We start from the raw sequence: 23,163 nt of genomic DNA on the forward strand, positions 1-23,163 counted from the left end.
GTGTCGGGTGGTGCTACGTCTGGTTGGCCATTGATGGATCTAGTGCCTCGTGCTGGAGCTTGGCCACTGGTAGCCTTTGCTAGGTGCGGTTGGCTCCGCTGGATCTCGGTGCTTCTTCGTCGACGGGCGGGTTCTATGGTGGTGGCTGGTGGTCTTGCCAACGTCGGTGCCGGTTGATGTGTGATGGAAGGTGTGTTCGGAGCTTGGGTGAACACCTTGTCTCCGCTATGTGCCGTGAGCAGCAATGGCAATGATTGCAGGCATCGTTGACCTTCCTAGAGGCAACTCTTCTGGGCGAAACCCTTGATCCCGTGTGATCGAACGATGGCGGTGCCTTGTTGTCGTTTTCCTCTTGGGGGCTTCGTCTTTTGAGCTAGGCACTGGCAAGGGGGGCCTGTGGATGGCGTTGGTGTTGAAGTCGAGGCTTCTATGGCAACAGTGTCGCGAGGAGCAATGTAGAATATCCCACATTGGTTGAGGTAGTCAGCTCTTCTCCGACGTGTTCATGGGATGGTCTCGGCTGGTTTGTTGCTGTGAAGTCGAAGCTCCGGTAGCGGGGCCCGGTGGCGTACAATAATGGGCAGCAGATGGTCCATTCACTAATCTTCCAGGACACCATCCTTGCCTAGTTCTCCTTCATTGTTCTCCATCGCTGATGAGGTGCGATGTCTTGTTGCAGTGGCTGAGGTCTGGCACACATCTTCATGTCAATCCACACGGCCTATACAATGTGGGTTTTGTCGACGATCGTCTATAGCAAAGTCGGAGTCGCTTGCTCAGAGTTTGGGATGGCAATGATGCCTCTTGGGAAGAAGTGATGGCGTGAGGCAGCATGTTCTCTTGACAAGGCCTTCTTGGAGTGGTATCTATGGGTTATCTTTTGTGTGCCGCTCAGCGGTTTATAATGGTTTTTGCCTGATTTCCCATTAATTAATCGGACAACTCTCTTCTACTTAATGAATGGATGCGTCAAATCTTTTGCCTCAGTTTTGAAATAAATAAATAAATTAGAGAAACAATTGGACTAGCTTCTATTTAACATAATTCGTTTGCACAACTTCCCTGCATAATATATATTTCTGGGGTTCTCAAATTCCAAATCTCAGAAATTCGTGCTGTTATGCATTATTCGAAGTGCTCAAGAATTTGAAACGTGAAAGATGATGCAGCTTGCTATCTGTCAGTAATCCATGTTAAGTATTTCTATTGAGTTTACGTGTCCAAACCACTAAGCTAAGATTAATTTGGAGGTATCAATAATTATGCCCATAATAAACTTATTTGGTAGCTCTGCTCGTTTAATCTTGACATGGGGTGGTTATGCCCTAAGGTGCTGCAAAAGGATTTTAAGAAGAAACACTGCATAACCTCGCAATCATGAGAGGTATGGATTGATTAATCAGTGGAGAGGCAATCATGCATGGATGATACTGATTATATTTTGTATCATCAGTAATAGTACTTGCTGCGCAGAATCCTCCAGCATGATTCTCGATAATTTCAAATTATTTAGGAACATATGATGAAATCACAACTTCATTTGCATGAAATCCTAAATGGTTCTTGGCACTATATATCTTCATTTTGGACAACATGCACTTCCTCGCGGTACAATCAACAGTATTTAGCACATAAGGGACATAGTAATAACTTTTTGTCCCATGACTTGGGCAAATATTGTTTTTACTGGTATCTTGACACTTTATTTCCTTTGCATGTTATTCAATAGAACTTACATATGAAGTGTACGATTTATCATGCTAAAAGTGGGAGGACTCTGGCCATTGCATCTTCACCTTGTTCTGTCCATGAACCTTATCTCCAAATATTTTGCCCTCACTGACCAGATTTACATTGTTGTTGATGTCTTCTTTATTTCAAGTTATTTCACCAAGCAGAAAGTGTGGAGGACAAGGTCAGCATTGTTACAGATGGAATTCAAGAAGCCGGTATAACAATCTTTCAGTACCTGGATTCTCTGAATTGAATTTGTCATCTCATTTGTCATGCCTGACACAGAATGACAGAATCAGGTTGAGTTCCGATTGCAATTAGCCCAATACTCCGCCACAAGTTTAGCAAAGGCAGATTGTTTGTCTTCCAGCAGCTTGATGGGTGTGTCATATTCTAGAAGCTTACCCGTACAAGTCGTCAGCACTCGTCATCAAATCTAGCAAGTGTAGTTGTTTACTTATAACATGATCAGGTTTGATGCTATTGCTAGTTTATCACTAGAGAGGGGAATGGACCAGAAATTTCATCACTTGATACATGACCGAACTAATATAACATACCGTAGGAAAGTACCATGACCCTGTCACTGTCTGTCACAGTTGCGACCCTGTGAGCAATGGTTATCACTGTGCAACTTATGAATTGCTTCCTGATGACACCCTGTAGGATTGCATCAGTTGCGGAGTCGATGGACGCCGTTGCTTCATCTAGCATGAGAATTTTGTTCCTACGGAGGAGAACTCTGCCAAGACAGAAGAGTTGGCGCTGTCCAACACTCCAGTTATCGCCATCATTACTCACTGCCATAGGCCAGAAGGAGAAATCATTTTAACCTTCCAGTAACACAAAGTGCTTGCCATGGTAATTATTTTGTTCTGATAGAATATTAATATCTCTGTAATACTTACCTACTGTATCGAGAAGAGCAGCAGTGCTGCTAATTGATTTCTTCAGTTGACACTTCTCCAAGGCCTGAAAAGTTCATTGCAAGCAGTTTAAGTGTTAAATACGGTCAGATCGTACATCTTTTTTTTTCCATTCCCTTGAATTGTGATAAGAAAATTCATTTAACATGACTCTTCTTAAGAACTATACAAGTAAGACTTTTTATCGCCTATCTTGAACTACTTTGCATCCTTTTTGCAGGAACATCTTTTTCTCACCTCCCATATCTCATCGTCGGAATGCAGACCAAGGGGGTCCAAGTTATTGCGCACAGTTCCTGTGAAAAGTGTAGGTTCTTGGGGGATAATACTCAGTTTAGTTCTTAGATCCTTGAGACCCATAGAGCAAATATCCAAGTTGTCAATAAGTATCCTCCCACCAACAGGATCAATGAGACGGAACAGTGAGCTGATAAGTGTTGATTTCCCGCTTCCCGTCCTCCCTACAACCCCAATTCTGTTTCCAGCAGGGAAGGTGCAAGTGATTCCTTTGAGAACAAGTGGCGTGTTTGGGCGGTATTTAATCTGCTCACAAGTGCATGTCATTGAAACCTTTTATTAATATTGTCGATTTCCATGAGTATAATGTGCAAAGGATATTCTATTTACCTTCAAATCTTGCATGTCTATTCTTCCCTCCTGTGGCCATGAAATTGGAGGCCTGTTATCAGGTATTACGGCAGGAGGCTCCGATGGAAGGTGCATATACTGCTTGATTCTCTCAACTGAAATGATATAGTTTTCTAGGTAGGAGTAGAACCTTGTCAAGAAAACCTGTGCCCCAGTCAGGGTCAAAGCATAGGAGAGACAAAGACCCGCAAAGCCTGGAAACATATTTCACAAGCAATCATCAAATCTGCGGACAGAATTAAGAACGAACAAAAAGGATCAGTTCACTGTAATGGCTATACATGTAGAATACCTGGTGAAATTACTCCTGGAGGAACCAATACAAGGAACAATGAAAATGTGAGTATCGTCAAGCTTTGCAGTGCTTCCACTCTTATAAGAACCCACTCTTGCGCAGCAATTGTGTGGAAGAACATTGTCGCGTCATTGTCTATTAGTTGCAGGTTATTGTATATGAACGAGTCTGTTGCGCTGAAAGCCCTGATTGTCACCACGCCAAGAATCGATTCTGATGCATAGTTCATGACAGGTGCCTTTGTTGTTCCATTAATTCTGACTAGCTCTCTAGCTGACTCCATGTAGTACCTCTGAAACAAAGGATCAGCGTTTGAACTCAGGCAAGAGACAGTTCATCGATTGAACTCGTTTCAAATAATTTCCCTGGATCAATGTACAACAAAGTAGACTTACTTGAACATATACCATGGTGAGTGTAACTGGGATTGCTACAACTAAGACCTGCCAAGTTACAGTACCCATGACTATCACCGTCGTGACCACCTCCACACTGCCAGTCACCACAAAAGCCATGGAGTAAGGTATGTCAAAGTCCAGAACGCTTAAATCTGACGAAGCCTGCATAGAGATAGAGGTAAACATTCAGTCAGGGATTTACTTGTACTTGAATGTTCATTCATCACACTTGAGAAATTACAGTAAAGCAACCATACCCTTGTGAGTATCCTTCCAATGGGCGTTGAGTTGAAGAATGACATGGGGGCCTTGAATACAGAATCCATTAGACCCGTAAAGAATGCTTAGGAGGCCTTGAGTCCCAGAGTAGCAGCGAATAGGCTTCTGAGGAAGGCAAAGCAGCAACTGAAGATGGAGAGCCCGGAGTATGCCCCAACCAGAAGAGCACTACTGACATTGAGCTGAACAGCCACGGCCAGCCAGTATGTCGACATGATTTGAAAGCCTGTAAAAAGGACTTGAGTTGCAGCCATCCCACAGAGTGGCAAAATGCCCTTTGAGACTTGTATGTAGTCTTTGTATGGCTTCCATCCAAGGTTGCCGATCCCCCTTTCTTCCACTTCAGTGAGCTGGGCCACTGAAGGATCCTTGGTTGAGACTTCGATTTCGCTAGTCTGCCGTGTTGCCACCAATGCACCTGGCATAGTAATGTCATCAAGAACCTGTTGCCCTTGGACTCGATTTTGTTGGCTGGCGATGTCAAGTGCAGTGACTGAGGACTGGTGAGCCGAAACTAGCTTCTCAAATGCCGTCCCGGATTCCAGAAGATCCGCATATTTCCCTTGTTGTTTAACTTGACCGCCTTCCATTACCTGTTGATTCAAATAATCACGGAGTTTTTATCTGATAGAGGGATCATCAATTTATGAAATCATGTGCAGACATGTTCAGAAGATGAACTTACCAAAATCCTGTTAGTCTCCGTCAGAAATTCAACTTGGTGCGTCACAAGAACAACGGTCTTGCATGAAAGTGCTGCCATTACACAATCCTGCAAGAAACTTGACATTAGAACTACTAGCAAAAAGGCCCGTGCGTTGCAACGGGAGAAAAAAAATACCACACGGTCTTAATTTACAAAAAATTGTCTATAATATGAGAATTTGTAGCTACGGGCCAAACAAAGATGGACTTGACCTACAAAAGTGTGGTTTAAGATTCTATAGGTGTTCTATTTCATCACAGCTTGCATGTAGATTTAATCCGTACAAAGAAACGGGCAAGTGATCATGCATTTATTCATGTCATGTTTGGAATGGGGTGTTGTTACGGTCGAGTAAAGAAAAACGGCAAAAACAAACGATGACACATTAGCACACTACGGAGACATGTGTGCATCAATGGCAGTTTTCAGTTTAAGAATCGCCAACTTGGTAACTCTTGAACACTTTTTTCACATGCGTATCTCTTAAATACATGAAGAGTTGTTAAACAGATTGTTCAAAAGATACAGGATTTTTTAATCGTAAAAAGAGATTTTTTTGTTGTCTCGAAAAGAACATTTTTGTATGGTCTCCTGTGGACTCAGGTACTTGCGCCCCTATTTAATCACTATTTCTTGCCATACATGTCATAGTTATTGGTCCCTGTTTCATCACTATTTATATCTTATCAAACTTGTCTTTTATTTTATTTTTTGTCATGCATGCCCCCTTTTTTATTTTTTGTCATGCATGTCCTGTTTTTTCTTATTATATATAGGAGAATAGCGCAACATCTCATCTTTATCGGATCTCCTCTGCATTTTCTCTTTTATTTCATTTATAGCGGACATCCCATCTTTATTGGGTCCTTCTTTTATTTCTTTACATGCATGTCCTTGTTTATTCGGTGTCTCTAACAAATTTATCTTTAATTTCATGTCCAATCCTATTTTTGCCGAGGCGTTCATCCCCAATCTGAATCAGTACCGGTATGAAAAAGGACGGATAATACATTGTTGATTAACATTGCATCTTAAATAGTATTTTTTTAATTGTTAACAGGTAAAATAACAACATATTCAAATTCTACATATTTTTCTAATCAAATTCCATATATAACATGTTAAATTTGGAGCTATGGTTTAGAAGATATGAGTATTTTAAAAAACATTTGATATGTACTACGGGTTTAATGTCAAAAACATTTTTTTTTTTTATAAAATAGCAAAACAGACTAAGAATACCTATTTATTTTATTTACTACAAGTTGTAATGCAGATGAAGAGCCCTCTTACATAGAAAAGAATTGCAGCAGTGTGCGCATCCACCGCGCTGAAAGGGTCGTCTAGGAGGTAGATGTCTGCGTCATTATAGACAGCTCTAGCTAGCTGGATCCTTTGCTTCTGACCTCCACTCAAGTTGAGCCCTCTCTGACCAATCTCGGTAAGGTCTCCATGATTGGAACTTTCTATATCCTTGTCCAAAGCACAGAATCTGATTGCCTTCTCATACAGTGCCTTGTCATAAGGCTTTCCGAAGAGTATATTATCGCGGACGGTACCACTCTGTATCCATGAGTTTTGTGAAACATATGCCAGTGAACCAAATACCTCAACCTGAAATAACACAGTTTTAACTTTATTTTATTGAAAATGGAGAAATAAACAGTACTACTCCCTCCGTTTCTAAATATAAGTCTTTTTTAGAGATTTCAAAGTGTACTACGTACTCATTTTGCTCGATATGTAGTCCATATTGAAATATCTAAAAAAAGACCTATATTTAGGAACGGAGGGAGTATGATTTAATCATTTCAGCTAAATAAGGAAAGAGCAATATATACTTTTCTGTCACTTACTGATCCTGATGTTCTCGGTATCTCCCGGAGTAATGCATAAAGGAGCGAAGATTTTCCTGAGCCAACTGCACCACAGACAGCCACCTTCTCTCCTTGGTTTATGCTAAGGTCAATATTCCTTAGCGTCAGATCGGCTGCACTTGCATTCCAGCTGAAATTTGCATCTTGGACATGAACCTTGACATGAGAGTTATGTGGAGGCCCCTTCTCCGCGCCCTCTTTGATCTCATCTTCTATGAGAAATTTTTCGATACGGTCCAGCGACACCTTGTACTGGATCATCATTGTCAGGATCTCAGGAAGAAACTTCACTGGCTCAGCCATGACCCTGAGGGTGGCCAAGACGGTGAAGAGTGTAGTGGCATTCAGGGGGGCACTCCCCAGAATGGCCGTCGCGGTGTACATGACCGCAGAGACAACCGTGGGGGACATCCAGTACATGACCGCGCCGTAGGCTTTCTTTATCTGGGTCTCCCTCAACCATGTGAACTCGGCGTCTCGGAGGGACTCGACCATGGTACGGAACTTGTCCTCCAATGACTGCAGCTTGATGATCTTCATGCTGTTGAGCACCTCGGAGGTGGACCGGAGCCTGTCATCCTGTGCAACCATGAACTTGGCCTGGTACCCTTGAAGAAGCCTTGCGAAGGGCACGTTGAGGAAGCCGAAGATGATGAGCGGGACTAGACCCGGGAGTGCCCCAAGCCTGAGTGCCCAGAAGAGCGTGGCGACTGCCAAGGCCAGCTGGAGCGGCGAGCTCCACGCCTCGTGAAACCAGCCGAGAGCGTCGCCCAGCCGGTAAGCGTCCACGGCGATGTAGTTGACGATCTCCCCGGTAGAATGGTTCCTCCTCCCCTGGCTGGACAGCTTGAGCTGCTTTTGAAAGATGACCGCCACTAGGGCAGACCGGATGCGCATCCCGGTCCTCCTGGAGTCGAAGAACCAATGCCGCTGGGACAAGGACTCGACGAGCTTGATGGCGAGCAGGCAGCCGACGAGCGACAGGCCGACGCGGTGATCCCTCTCTTCTTGGTAGCTGTAGCGTACGAACGCAAAGAGCAATAGAGGGGAGGCGGCTATGGCGAGCGTTCTCATGAAGGCGTACAAGCCGGCGATCATGATCTCTCGGAGGAAGCACCTGCACAAGACGAGGGCGAGGCTGTTGGGCCTCCTGCTCTCTGCCTCCTCCTGCCGGTGGCGGCTCCACGCCTCGGAGAACCTACGAGAGGCTCGCCGCGCGCAGTCCTCGGAGGCGATGAGCGGGACGTCGGCGAGCTCCAGTGCTTTTGAGCGGCCCAGGCGGAGCAGAGGGTTCAGCCACGAGAAGGCGAGCTGGCTCAACAGGCCGGCCCGGTACAGCTCCGAGTCGTGCATGCTGGCGCAGCTACTTCCCCACGAACACACACGTGCACGTACCTACTAAAGGATAATATATAGGTGGCGAGAAGAAGAACATGTGGCTTTGATTTGGATTGTTTACAGCTGAGCCACGTACATGTATATATACAAGGGAAATGATCTATAGCGGCCGTGCTAGACCATGTCCACCCTACCTTTTTTTTTGCGAAAAATGTCCACCCTACCTACAAGACCTCCAAACCACCCAGCTACTCCCTCCATTCCAAATTACTCGTCGTGGTTTTAGTTCAAATTGAATAATTTGAAACGGAGGGTGTAACAAACAACGGATAACCAAAAATATTGGACGCGTCCTAGCGCTCCCGAGTGGCCGCCCAAAACAAATTTATTTGATCCCTATAGTCTATAAATCTATACCTATACTTATACTTAGATTTTATGAGCCATTAATCTTGTACTTATACTTACTTAATACTACTCCTTCCGTTTCTAAATATTTGTCTTTCTAGATATTTTAACAAGTGAATACATAGGGAGCAAAATGAGTGAATCTACACTCTAAAATATGTCTATATACATCCGTATGTGGTAGTCCATTTAAAATCTCTAAAAAGACAAATATTTAGGAACGGAGGGAGTAGAAGTTAACTTTTTTTTTTAAGTTGCAAAGGCCCGCATGCTTGCACGTACGGGAGGAGGGGAATAGAAGTCAAAAGGAAAACAAAAAAAATACATACATTAGCTTTCCTTCTCTTACAAGCTAGCAGTTAATATGCATCTAATCTCTCATCTTTCACGTAGAAGATCTTTTTGGTGCAGATTTCTAGATCGCCATCTCACATCCGCTGGAGCAGTTAATCGTGGTTTCTCACATCTCAACCATGGAAGCATGTATAGATGTGTGGTAGCGGCATGCCGGACACAAGCTGAGAACAAGCATGTTCAAGTCATGGATGTGTGTCTCGAGCGCTCTCAACTAGCATCAGAATCTCTATGACAATCATAACAGCGTGGTTATGGCTCACCAAATCAGGATTGCCATCTCTCGATAGCTCTGGAGCGTCCGCTGCATGGCCTAGCAGGGGCAGCTCATCGTCGTCTCTCATATCTTAACCGTGGTAGCATTTATGGATGTATGGCAGCGGCATGCCGGACGCAAGCTCAGAACCAGTCACGAGCACATGTTAAAGTCATGGATGCATGCCTTGATGCTAGAGATTCGATCACTCTTTGCACTCTTTAGGATACAAGATTTTGAACATAATAGTTGCCGTTCTTCTTCGATATAGGGCACTCGCCCATATCAGATTCTTTGATTTAGCAAACTATTACTCTGTTGCTACACTGATATATTAGGCTTCAGATTTTGTATATTTCTACAGGTTGTCTGACCAGTTCTCTCATCCATTCATCTAATCAGAACTTCTCAAGTTCACTAAAAACGATGCCGAAACAAACTGTTGAGTGCTGAGCAAAGCAAATTATATGGTGGCCAGTGTACTGCTCCCTTATTTTTTCCCCTTTGGAGCTCTAACGTAAGTGTGCATTCTCTGTTCTATAGCTATTTCGTCCTCAACTTGCAAACTGAATGCGCTTTCAGATTTGATCCCCTATGCGACTTCAAAAACTTTGAAGTAGAATTTTAATTGCTAAATTTCTTTATTTGTTTTAGTTAATTTTTTCAGCAACAACGGAATTCCACCAGTGTCTTAGTTATGTTATATGTACATTTACCCGTGGTTTAGATGATAGTTTAGAACAATCTCAATGTTAGAAGCTGGTCACTATTTATACTCTCGAGGATGCAAGGTTTTGAAAATAAGATTTTTACTTCTTTTTCTATATAGGGTGCTTGCTCATATCAGATTCATTTAATTTTTTCTGTGCTGCTACACTAATATATTAGGCTTCATATTTTCTAGATTTCTGCAGGTTGTCAGACAAGTTCTTTCTTCCATTCATCTAATCACATCTTCGCAAGTTCACAGAAAACATTGAGTCCCTTGCAATCAGATTGCCCTGAGGTCAGATGTAGTTGTGATGTATCATGTAAATGAATGGATTCAAAATGAAGATGAACTATATTAATTGCTCAGTGTATCCCCGATCTTCCAAAGGAACAATTTCGTGAACTAAGATTAATCTGAAGTGAAAAGCGAGAGAAACAAAGCTGCACAGCTACACTACAACCTCTCCAAGTCTTCGACTAATTGTCCTATAATTCATGTTGTCAATACGCCAGATATTCCTATATAGTTGCAGTGCATCCTATCCAAGTCTTTAATTAATTAAGACTATGGATGCCGTGTCCAGTGGCTATTATAAGGTCAATACTGCACTCTAGGCAGAACGTCCAACCAGACCCTAGCATTCATGTGTATTCTCATGTTTACTTCTTTTGCAGACTTCCAACATCCTAGCGTAGGAGCGGTACAACCATGACATTTTGCCAACCTTCCACGGTACTACATTGGTCACTGCTACTGCAAACCATATCAACTACACCAAGCCTCTGTAGCTGCGAGATACTTCGATATCAGCAGGAAAAAAAACAATGATCGGTTTGACACTAGGTGGCCTTTCCTCTTTAATGCTGTTATTGACAGCCTCGATCTGAGAGAAATCACAATGTCTGGTCGTCAGTATACCTGGGCCAACAACCGTTCGGTGCCGACCTTTGAAAAACTGGACCGGGTGCTAGTTACCACTGACTGGGAATACAAATATCCCCTAGCATTGGTTCGGGCACTTGAAAGAATTGAGGCCTTATCGGATCACGCTCCGTTGCTAATCGATTTTGGACAACCAATCCCGAGTTCGAATCGCCACCAGTTTAAATTTGAACTGGGATGGTTCACTAGAGAGGGATTTCAGGAGCTAGTTAAGAAAGTGTGGGCACGCCAGCCCCGCGGTAACACACCCATCCAAAGATGGAATAATCGAATCCGCTCCCTGCGTCGATTCCTTCGAGGATGGGCCAAGCATACTGCTGGAATTTATAAAAAAGAAAAATTGCGTTTGTCTACCCTAATTGATTCCCTTGATAAAATAGCGGAGGTGAGGCCTCTGTCTGCTGTTGAGATCGAGCAAAAAAGCAATCTTAACGAGCAGATTGCCCACCTACTACGTGAGGAAGAGATTAAATGGTACCAACGTAGCAAGGCGGATTCGTTAGTGCTAGGTGATGATAATACGAAATACTTTCAGATGCTTGCCAATGGCAGACATAGAAAGAAGCGTATATTCGCCCTTGATCAGGAGGAAGGCCGAATAGAGGGGGACGTACCACTTAGAAATTTTATCACTAAGTTTTACAAATACCTTTTTGGGCCTTCAGCCGAGACTAATTTTCATCTAGATGAATCCGTTACTCATGACATCACTCAAGTTACGGAAGCGGAAAATGAATTCCTAACCTCTCCTTTTTCTGAGGAGGAAATTCGAACCGCTGTGTTTCAGATGGAACACAACAAGGCACCGGGACCGGATGGCTTTCCCGCAGAGTTCTATCAATGCTTTTGGGACGTCATTAAGGCAGACTTGGTTCAGTTGTTTAACCAACTGCATTTCGAGGACCTTGACATTTCTCGTTTAAACTTTGGGGAAATTATCCTACTGCCTAAGATTAAGGAGGCTAGTCGTATTCAACAATATCGACCGATTTGCCTTCTCAATGTAAGTTTTAAATTTTTTACGAAGGTAGCGACTAATCGGTTGAACGGTGTAGCTGACCATGTCGTAAAACCCACACAAACAGCATTTATGCAAGGTCGCAACATTTTAGATGGAGTGGTCGTCCTGCACGAAACTGTACATGAACTGCACCGGAAAAAAATGAACGGTGTCATTCTTAAAATTGATTTTGAGAAAGCCTATGACAAAGTTAAGTGGCCCTTCCTGTTGCAAACCTTACGCATGAAAGGGTTTTCACCAAAATGGTGCCGCTGGGTAGAGAGCTTTGTCTCTGGCGGTAGTGTGGCCATAAAAGTTAATGAAGACGTTGGCAACTATTTTCAGACAAGGAAGGGGCTTCGCCAAGGCGACCCCGCGTCTCCTATTCTTTTTAACATTGTGGCCGACATGCTAGCTACCCTAGTGGAGCGGGCCAAGCTGGATGGTCAAATTAGCGGGGTCATCCCACATCTGGTAGAAGATGGTCTATCCATTCTACAATATGCCGATGACACGATTCTTTTTATGGATCATGATCTTGATAAAGCAAGAAGTCTCAAGCTGCTCTTATGTGCCTTTGAGGAACTTTCTGGTCTCAAAATTAATTTTCATAAGAGTGAACTTTTTTGCTTTGGAGATGCTGCAGAATCTGCACCCGAGTATGCCGACATTTTTGGATGCCAGCTCGGGCAGTTTCCGATTAGGTATCTGGGTATCCCCATACACTATCGGCGTTTAACTATCGCTGAGTGGAGGCATGTGGAAGAGAGACTTGAGAAACGTTTAGCCAGTTGGAAGGCCAAACTCTTGTCTTATGGGGGGCGATTGATCTTGATCAATTCTGTCCTAAGCAACATGGTTTTATACATATTGTCATTCTTCCACCTGCCGAAAGGGGTTCTACAGCATCTAGATTACTTTAGATCCAGAATTTTTTGGCAGTGTGATAACAAAACCAAGAAATATAGACTGGCTAGGTGGAGCGTATTATGCAGACCTAAAAGCCAAGGGGGCCTGGGAATCCAAGACCTTGAGATTAAAAATATCGCTCTTCTCAGCAAGTGGGTCTATAAATTACTCACTGAGAATGGAGTATGGCAGGAAATCATTCGCAACAAGTATGTGGGATCCAATGCCATTTCTCAAATTCATTGGAAACCTGGGGATTCACATTTTTGGAGTGGTGTCATGAAGGCCAAGGAATTCTTCTTCCAATTTGGGACCTTCTTGGTTAGGGACGGTGCTCAGGTTCGTTTCTGGGAAGATACCTGGCTAGGGAACACTCCCCTAATGGTGCAATATCCGAGCTTGTACCGGATCGTCCGACATAAATTTGTCACGATCAAACAAGTATTAGGACAGGAAAACCCCGATATTTCTTTCCGTAGGGATCTTTTGGGCACTCGTCTGACAGCATGGAATGAATTACTCACTCGCCTGGAGGACATTCAACTGTCAGATGATCCGGACACTTTTCGATGGAACTTGCATCAGAATGGCAAATTTTCGGTCAAATCCATGTATGATGCAATGGTTCATTGTGATGTTCCTGTAGATAACAGGAAATTATGGAAGCTAAAAATTCCCCTAAGAGTGAAGACTTTCCTCTGGTTTCTTAACAAAGGAGTCATCCTAACTAGAGATAATCTGGCACGACGAAACTGGCATGGCTCCAAGACATGTGTCTTTTGCCAACATGACGAGTCTATCAAACACCTATTTTTTGAGTGCAAGTTCGCTCGGGCAGTTTGGGCTACGGTCCAAGTAGCTTCGAATTTATATCCACCACGTAGTGCACGGAATATGTTCGGCAACTAGTTACGGGGTATAGATAAACAATTTTCTGCACATATTCTTGTGGGAGCGGCGGCCTTATGCTGGGCAATGTGGCTTACCAGGAATGATGTGGTTTTTAACAATAAATGTGTCTCATCTCCTATGCAGGTTATTTATGTTTGTACACGATGGCTCCGTACTTGGTCTATCCTGCAGAAGCCGGAAGACAGGGACATTTTTATGATGGCGTCTACACGGCTGGAGCGTACGGCCAGGGAGGTTTTCTACCCCCATGGATGGCGGTGTGATTTACGGATAGGATTTACCGCTCCTTAGGCTGGACACGATTTATTGCTTGGCATTGTATCAAATTATTTTATTTTTAGGGTGCTCTGGATTTTTTGGCTGTGTGCATCTAGCTATGCAGAGGCCGGGCTTTCTTTTGACATGATTGTATCATCTCGATATATCTATTCAATGAAATGTCCTTTATCGAAAAAAAAGCTGCGAGATACTCTACGCCCCTTCTAACGGAGTTGTGCCAAAAAGCAACAATTGAGTGACATGACCATCCAATCATTCAGTGACTGAATTTCTTCAACATTTTCATGCAATGAGAAGCCCCCTCAGTGGCCGGGTTATCTCTGCCACTTTGGGTGCCATCATGTGGGATTAGCAATGCTGGAGAGTACTCTGTCCAGCCCATCATCCAGACACTAACTTTTTCGGCAGCGGTATTTACACGATTCTTACTTGGGATAAATACGACAAGCTGCTTTAGCATTGTGCGTGCTTCCTCTACATGGTATTGTTTGGATCAACAAGAATCATATAAACAAGATAAATTACAATTTGTTTGAATTACATTTTCTGATATACTATATTTGTGCCTATGGGAATGCAATTAGTTGTAGATTTTGTATGTTCGTATTGAGTACCTTGGTTGATAGAACTTATTTATCCATCACTATTTTCCATCAGTAGCACTCTATTTTCCTATAGGGCTGTGTTGCACGGCTAAGGTTTCTGCTATCTAAAATGTCATCGTTGTCTTAGCTCTTGGGCTCTTGGCTCAATGGAACCTTTTATTCAACCGAGGCACTGTCGCGTTTAAGTGGCAACCATGTAGTTACAAACAAATAATAATGGCATATTGTTTTACTCCTAGTGTACAGTGGTTGATTATAATTTTCAGTGGAATCCACCGTTAACATGTAAATCAGCTTTTACTTACCGTAATATTTTCCTTTAATTTAGCTGCATTACTTTGTCTTATTTCCCTTCTATTGGAAATCAAGTTCTGCATGTCTGGTCGATAATGATGCTTTTGTTATCAGTATTTATATATTATTCATTTTGCAAATATACCCGTTGAATTTTTTATATTGGCATATATCTTCTACTCTTTGCCTATTGACTGAACAACTACCCAATTTCTCAGCTTTTAGTCAGTATAGGATTAAGGAACTCATTAATGAAGCATTTAGTTTTTTCCATTTTTTGAAACATCAAGGAATTTTGGGTGATATATGGTCATATATCAACTATGTACTTATATAGGTAGAGATGTACAACGAAGGCTAATTAGTTATCATGGAGCTAAATAACAATTGTCTTTCACGTACTATTGTACTATACACACTATCTATTGAAAGTTGAAGACATTTTGCCCATAACACGGTTAAAATATGTTACATTGATCTTTGAGCTTTATATCATATGTTAATAAGTCACAGTAACCCTACGATATTGTGCAACTATTTTCTATGAATATTCTATGATAGTATCACAAATCAAGAAAATATAACATATTCCTATAGTCAAACTTGAAAATGGTTGTTCGCAAACTTTTTAGGACCACTTCATCCATTTACAGTCACATGTTGCACAAAATACTATTATCCCATATTCAAGTCAGCAAAATGAATAAGCATACATGTGGACCGATACGATTGATTGGTCTATGCATTAATTTTTTGCTATCCCCCTGTTTCTCGGATACAATTCGATCCTTCTACGGCCAAATCTCAATTTGTGGAAAGCCATCGATGGCTTCCTCATGAAAACATTGATTTGTATATGGGTATAGGCGGCCTTTCATTATTCTTCATGATATTGACCACATTTCTGATACGTATTTGCATTTCAGAAGAATATTTTAGGCAAAAAATAATTTCTCCAAATGTTCTTTGTTAAAACATATTTTGAGACATTTACATGTATAATAGGCCACGTCCGTATATTCAGTAGCTCTACATCCTTCCTGAATAAGAAAAACAAACATACGTGTAGGGAACTATGCGTGCATCACTTGAGTATATCTACCTTTTTTTCAACAGTCCTTATATGATGGAAACCGGAATTCCAACACTTAGCTTACCACCATATGCTCTCCCTGTATATGAAATCCCGTGTTTTTTCAACTATATGATTGCACACAACATCGGAGAAATATCACAACCCTAATATTAGGCATTTTGGAGCAAGGTAGAAGTACGATAAAACAACACTATTTTCTATTAATTTGTCTACAGAATGCAAAACACAAATTATTTATCAATTTTAACCAGAACACAGTGGTAGATATGTGAAAAACAAGTTAGTTCCTTGATGTATATGTTTCACAAGTTTGAGTTGCTTACCATGTGTGCCACATGGTAGCTCCTTGATATATCTTATTAGTTGTCATAGACAAAGCAAGAACCTTTGAAGAGTAATGCTTAAATGATCCTTCTATGCAATATTATGAAGATAGACCATGTTTTAGATAACTATATCAAAAGAACTACACATCCCAATGTGACATGTAGCAATCCCAAATAGAGTCGGACAACTCAATTGGCTTAGAAGAAGCAATAACCATTGGTACTAATGTATACAACAAGAATTACAAGACATGGAAAGACAAGACAACGAAAATATTGTTACAAAGCAAACATATAGTGTCAAATCAAGTAACTATATATTGAAGCTAATGTGCCCGAAAGAATCCAGGAGTATAACTACAGACTTCAAAGGCGTATTTATACACTTCTTCTACATTTTATACTAGCCCGTGCGAATGCACGGGTTGACGACTAGTGGAAATAATTTGTCTCCTATAATTCATATAAGGGAAATTCTAATTATATTAAGAAAATACTATCCTTAAACAGAAGAAAGAAGAAAAAATATATTTAAAAAGCAACATTGTGAACAGGTATGAACACATTTAATTTGGGTTTTCAGATTTTTTAGAAAGCTGTAACTTTTAAACCGCGCATCGGAAGTAAAATCCATTTTCACCGTTGAAACCATCGCGACGTGCTCTTCAAAAGTAGATCCATATGAGTATGATACGGAAAATTCCTTTTGTGTGCAATTCATTCCTCCTTTGGTGCAACTGTTAGGTGTCAATGTGTGACTACACGAGAGTCAATGTGCAACTTTCTTCCTACTCGTGGACTATCAGTTTTCACTCATACAAACAAATGTGAACACATTTAAGTCGGGTTTTCATTTTTTTCTGGAAGAAAATGTCATAACTTTTGACTCGAACATAATTAAAATCCGTTTTGACTGCAAGAATCCTCATGACGTGCCATTCAAAACTAGACCCCACATGGGCATGTTTTGACAAACTTTTTTTGGGTCTAATTTACTTCCCGTTAAGTGCAACTGGCTAGTAGTCCATGTATAACCACCCGACAGTCGATGTGCAACTTTTTACGTACGCAAGGGTTTGCAACTCTTCGGTCGTGTGTGAGCTACTACGCCGACAAAGAGTATGCTACTCCATGGTCGTGCTTGTGAGACTATGTGCCACACGTGTGTAACTCTAGCGGTCATGCGTGAGCTACTATGCCGACGAGAGTATGCACCCCGTGGCCACGCGGGTGCATCGATGCTGATGAGACTGTGCAACTCCGTGGTCGTGTGTGCCATTATGTGGATGAGTCTGCAACTCCGCTGCCACGCGTGTGCGAGTACGCTCACGGAATCTGCAACTCTTTTGTCCTGCGTGAGCTACTACGCCAACAAGAGTGTGCAACTCCGTTGTCCTTTGTGCAACTATGTTGCCGCGTGTGTGCAACTCATGCAGTCGTGCCTGAACTACAATGCCGATAAAGTGTGCAACTCCCGTAGTCAACGAGATTGGACACCTACGCCAATGAGAGTGTGCAAGTCCGTGGCCGCGCTTATGCGACTATGTGGGCGAGAATGTACAACTCCACTGTCGTGTGTGTGTGTGTATGCCGACGGGAGTGTAAAACTCCATGGCCGTGCATGAGCTACTACACTGTGGTCATGCGTGTGCGACCATACCGCCGTGTGTGTGCAACACCCGCAATCGTGCATGAGCTATTATGCCGATGAGAGTGTGCACTGCCTTGGTCGCGTGTGTGTGACTATGCCAACGAGGATGTGCAACTCCATGGCCGTGCATGAGCTACTACGCCAACTCGAATGTGCTACTCTATGGTCCTGTGTATGCAACCAGGCTGGTGCGCATGTGTAACTCTTGCAGTCGTGTGTGAGCTATTATGCCGATGAGAGTGTGCACCACCTTGATCGCGTGTGTGCGACTATGCCGATGAGAGTGTGCGACTCCATGGTCGTGCATGTACGACTATGTCTACGGGGGTGTGCAACTTCGTGGCAGTGCATGAGTTACTATGCCAACTAGATTGTGCAGCTATGTGGTCCTGTGTGTGCGATTATACCGCCTCGCGTGTGCAACTTCCACAGTCGTCCGTAAAATATGCCGACGAGAGTGTGCAACTCCATGGCTGTGTGTGAACAACTCCGCTGCCACGCATGTGCGACAATGCCGACGACACTGTGCAACTCCGGAGCCATGCTTGAGCTACTATGCCAGCGAGAGTATGCAGATTCCTGGTCGTTTATGTGCGACAATGTCGTCGCCCATGTGCAACTCATGTAGTAGTGCATGAGCTATTTTGCTGATGAGAGTGTGCATCTTCAATACCATGCGTGTGCGACTATGCCAATGTGAATGTGCAACCTCGTAGTCGTGCATGTGCGACTACGCCGCCGTACGTGTGCAACACCCGCAATCATGCATGATTTATTATGCCGGTGAGAGTGTGCACCACCTTGGTCATGTGTGTGCGAGTATGACAGTGAGAATGTGCAACATCATGGTCGTGCATGTGCAACTATGCCGACGGGTGTGTGCAACTCCTTGACCGTGCATGAGCTACTATGCGAACTAGAATGTGCAACTCTGTGGGCCTATGTATGCGACTATGCCACCGCGCATGTGCAACTCCTGCAGTCCTGCGTGAGCTATTATGCCGATGAGAGTGTGCACCGCCTCGGTCGCGCGTGTGCAACTATGCCGATGAGAGTGTGCGACTATGCCGACGGGGTGTGCAACTTCATGGCCGTGCATGAGTTACTACACCAACTTGGTGGAACGTTGGATTGGAACAGACTGAAATTGGAATTTTATCACAACTTTTATCCTATGCATCTGATTCATCGTGATCGGAATTATATATATAATTTTTGGCCTCGTTAAGGAGAAAGTATCGCTGAAGCTTGGGGGAGGCTTAACTACATGATGTACACATGGCCCAATCGTGAGCTTTCAAGAGAAGTTATTATACAAAAAAAATTATGCTCGCCTTTTTCATAATGAGCGGTCGATCCTCGATTCTTCTTCTACTGGTTCCTTTATGAAGAAAACTATCAAAATGGGGTCTTTTGAAGAGAATTAATCACAACTCTGAAGATTGTGCACTCGACAAAGATAAAGAGTCAAGTATAAAAGTTGAGTTTGATTGTGTTAATTATTTTATCTAAAACAATGCTTTTCATAAGTTTAGTACTAAATGTGGACTTGACTCTGTGATAGTAGCCTCTTTTTGTGAATCATTTGCTACACATGTTGATCTCCCTCAGGAGTAGTGATTTAAATATCATCCCCCTGTTGAAGAAAAATTGGAGAAACCTGATATAGTTAAAGATGAAACTATCATTTACAATGTTGATCCAGTTGTGCCTACTGCTTATATTGAGCAACCTCATTTCCCTATTAGGATTAAGGAACATGTAAGGTTTCAACTGTGGAAACAAAAGTAATATTAGAGCACCTAGAACCTCTGAACAAATTAAAGTTGAACCTAATGTTGCTATTGTTAAAGATCTCTTATTTGATAATGTTGATGGGCACGTCATATATTTCTGTAATGGAGAAACTAGAATTGCTACGCCTGATACTAAAGATAAGAATAAACATGTTGTTTGCATGCTTGTTGTTTTTGTTAAAATAGGAGATCACTGTTACAATGGTTTATGTGATTTGGGTGCTGTTGTGAGTGCTATTCCTTTTACCTTATATCAAGAGATTATGAATGATATTGCACCTGCTCAAATTGAAGTCATTGATGTTACTCCCTCTATTCCCTTATACAAGGACACAAACTCAAATTAAGGTACTAAGGTAAAATTTTCAAGCCCACTTTTCTTTTCGTTAACCGGGATCATTAATACCCCCGCATGCATGCAAGGAATGGATGAGAAGGAAGTAGCACAATGTCATTATGACTTCATGCATGCAAGTATTAAACAAGTTGGTAGTACGAGGAAACATCATTAGTTTTGCCTCGATTACTGTTAGTGGCCTTGTATAGATGCAAAATGGATCTTTCATAGTGGCCTTGTATAAGGGAATGGAGGGAGTACTTGCAAACTTGCGAATAGAGATACTATTTCACCACTTGGAATTGTTAGAGATGTTGAGGTCTTGTGTGGAAAGATCAAATACCCTACTGATTTTCTAGTTCTTGGTTCTCCACAAGATGATTTTTGTCCCATTATATTTGGTAGACCTTTCCTGAATACAGCTAATGCTAAGATTGATTGCAATAGGGATATAGTCAGTGTTAATTTTGGTGATGTGTCTCATGAGTTCAATTTTTCAAAGTTTCGTAGACAACCACATGATAAAGAATTGCCTAGTAAAGATGAAAATAATTGGTCTTGCTTCTATTGCCATACCTCCTACTGATCCGTTAGAACAATATTTGCTAGACCATGAAAATGATACTCATATGAAAGAAAGAAATGAAATAGATGAGATATTCTTTAATTAAGAACCTATCCTTAAACATAATTTGCTGGTTGAAACTATTGGAGGTTTTATACGTCTCCATCCTATATACTCCCTCCGTTCCTTGATATAAGGTGTATAGTTTTTTGAGAAAAAACCAAAATATAAGGTGTATTGCGTTGCATCACTCATTTGGGTATTTTTTAGGGATTTGATTACATTTCCTTATATCAAGCAAGCTTCTCTATTTTCTCATGTCAATTAGTCAGGTGAAATCTCGCCCAAAACTTGTGAAATTTTCTCTCCATGTGCGTTCCTTAATTTCCGTGCCAAAAACTATACACCTATATTTAGGAACGGAGGGAGTATAATTTTTGATTGTTGCATGCCAATATTATACAACTTTTATATACTTTTGGCAATATTTTATATTATTTTTTGGGACTAACACATTGATCCAGTGCCCAGTGCCAGTTCCTGTTTGTTGCATGTTTTTTGTTTCGCAGAACATACATAACAAACGAAGTCCAAACGCGATATACTTTACAGAAATTTATTTCGGAATATATATGATTTTTGTGAGGTGGAATCAACGCAAACGGAGGCCCACAACCTCCACTACCCACCAGGGCGCGACCCATGCCCCCTGGCGCGCGCAGGTGCCTAGTGGGCACTCCGTAAGTCGGTTGGGCCCTTCTTCCGCCGCACGAAAGATAGTTTATGGAAAAAAATCGTGTAAAAATTTCAGCGAAATCGGAGTTACGGATCTCCGGGAATTTAAGAAATGGTGAAGGGCTAGAAAACAGGGACTGAAATAGAAGAGAACAGAGAGAGATATCCAATCTCGGAGGGGCTCTCGCCCCTCCGCTGCCATGGAGGCCATGTACCAGAGGGGGAACTCTCCTATCATCTAGGGGGGAGGCCACGGAAGAAGAAGGAGGGGGGCTCTCTCCCACTCTTCCGATGGCGCCGGAGTGTCGTCGGGCTAGGATCATAACGGCGATCTACACCAACAATGATGCTTCGTCAACACCAACTTTCTCCCCCTCTATGCAGTGGTGTAACCTCCATATTCCTTTTGTAATTCTCTACTTAAACTTGGTGCTCAACACTATTTATTATTTCCCAATGATATGTGGTTATCCTATGATGTTTGAGTAGATCTGTTTTGTCCTATGGGTTAATAGATGATCGTGGTTGGTCTGAGTTGTATATTTTTTTTGTGTTGTCCTATGGTGCCCTCCATGTCGCGCAAACGTGAGGGATCCCATATGTAGGGTGTTGCAATACGTTCATGCTTTTCTTTTGGTGGGTGGCTAGGGTAAGGGGGTTGTTGCGTATGTGAGTAAAGAGGACTTGATACTTAATTCTATGGTTGAGTTTTACCTTAATAATATTTGGTAGTTGCGGATTCTTGCTAGAGTTCGAATCATAAGTGCATATGATACAAGTACGGAAAGTATGATAGCTCATGCCTCTCCCTCATATAATATGGAACGCTGGTCGAGTTATCGATTGCCTAGGGACAAATAAGTTTCTTGTGTGACAAAACCTTTTTACTAAACAACTATCTTTTATTATCTTGCAATATATTCCTGGTTTTATTCTTTCAAAGTAGTTCTAGCATCACACGTACAAAATAGTTTCTTACTTGTTGAAGGTAAAGCAAACGTTAAAGTGTGCGTAGAGTTGTATCGGTGGTTGATAGAACTTGAGGGAGTATTTGTTCTACCTTTAGCTCCTGGTTTGGTTCGACACTCTTATTTATCGAAAAAGGATACAAACGATAACCTATACTTGTGGGTTATCAAGGTTCACCTCCTCCTAAGGGTGATCCCGTGTATGAACTAAAGAAATTACCTGATATGTTGACATATGCTAATTTTGATGAAAAAAATTCCTGTTATTATCAATCCTATCCTTTTCAGAGCATGAAGAAAAGAGATTACTTAAATCCTATCCATGCTGCTATTGGATATACTCTTGATGATCTTAAAGGCATTAGTCCCACCCTATGTCAACACAAGATTAATATGTAGCCTGGTGCTAAGATAGTTGTTAACCATCAACGTCGTTTGAATCCTAAAGTGGAGGATGTGGTAAGAACTAAAATATTAGAGCTTCATGATGTTGGGGAACGTAGTATTCAAAAACTTTCCTATGATCACGCAAGATCTATCCAGGAGAAGCATAGAAAAGAGCGGGGAGAGTGTGTCCACGTACACTCGTAGACCGAAAGTGGAAGCGTTTAGTAACGGGGTTGATGTAGTCGAACGTCTTCGCGATCCAAACGATCCAAGCACCGAGCGTACGGCACCTCCGCGTTCAGCACACGTTCAGCTCAATGATGTCCCTCGATCTCTTGATCCAGTTGAGGACCAGGGAGAGTTCCGTCAGCATGACGGCGTGGTGACAGTGATGATGAAGTTACTGGCGCAGTGCTTCGCCTAAGAACTA

At 42.2% G+C, this 23,163-nt stretch overlaps 1 pseudogene; it reads right to left on the minus strand.

Moving 5' to 3' along the window:
* Window positions 1-2,029: 2,029 nt before the first annotated feature.
* On the minus strand, window positions 2,030-8,201 carry LOC123140639 (ABC transporter C family member 8-like; annotated as a pseudogene).
* Between the last annotated feature and the right edge of the window lie 14,962 nt (window positions 8,202-23,163).

The sequence above is a fragment of the Triticum aestivum genome, chromosome 6D, assembly GCF_018294505.1.
Source record: "Triticum aestivum cultivar Chinese Spring chromosome 6D, IWGSC CS RefSeq v2.1, whole genome shotgun sequence".
NCBI classification, from domain to species: domain Eukaryota; kingdom Viridiplantae; phylum Streptophyta; class Magnoliopsida; order Poales; family Poaceae; genus Triticum; species Triticum aestivum.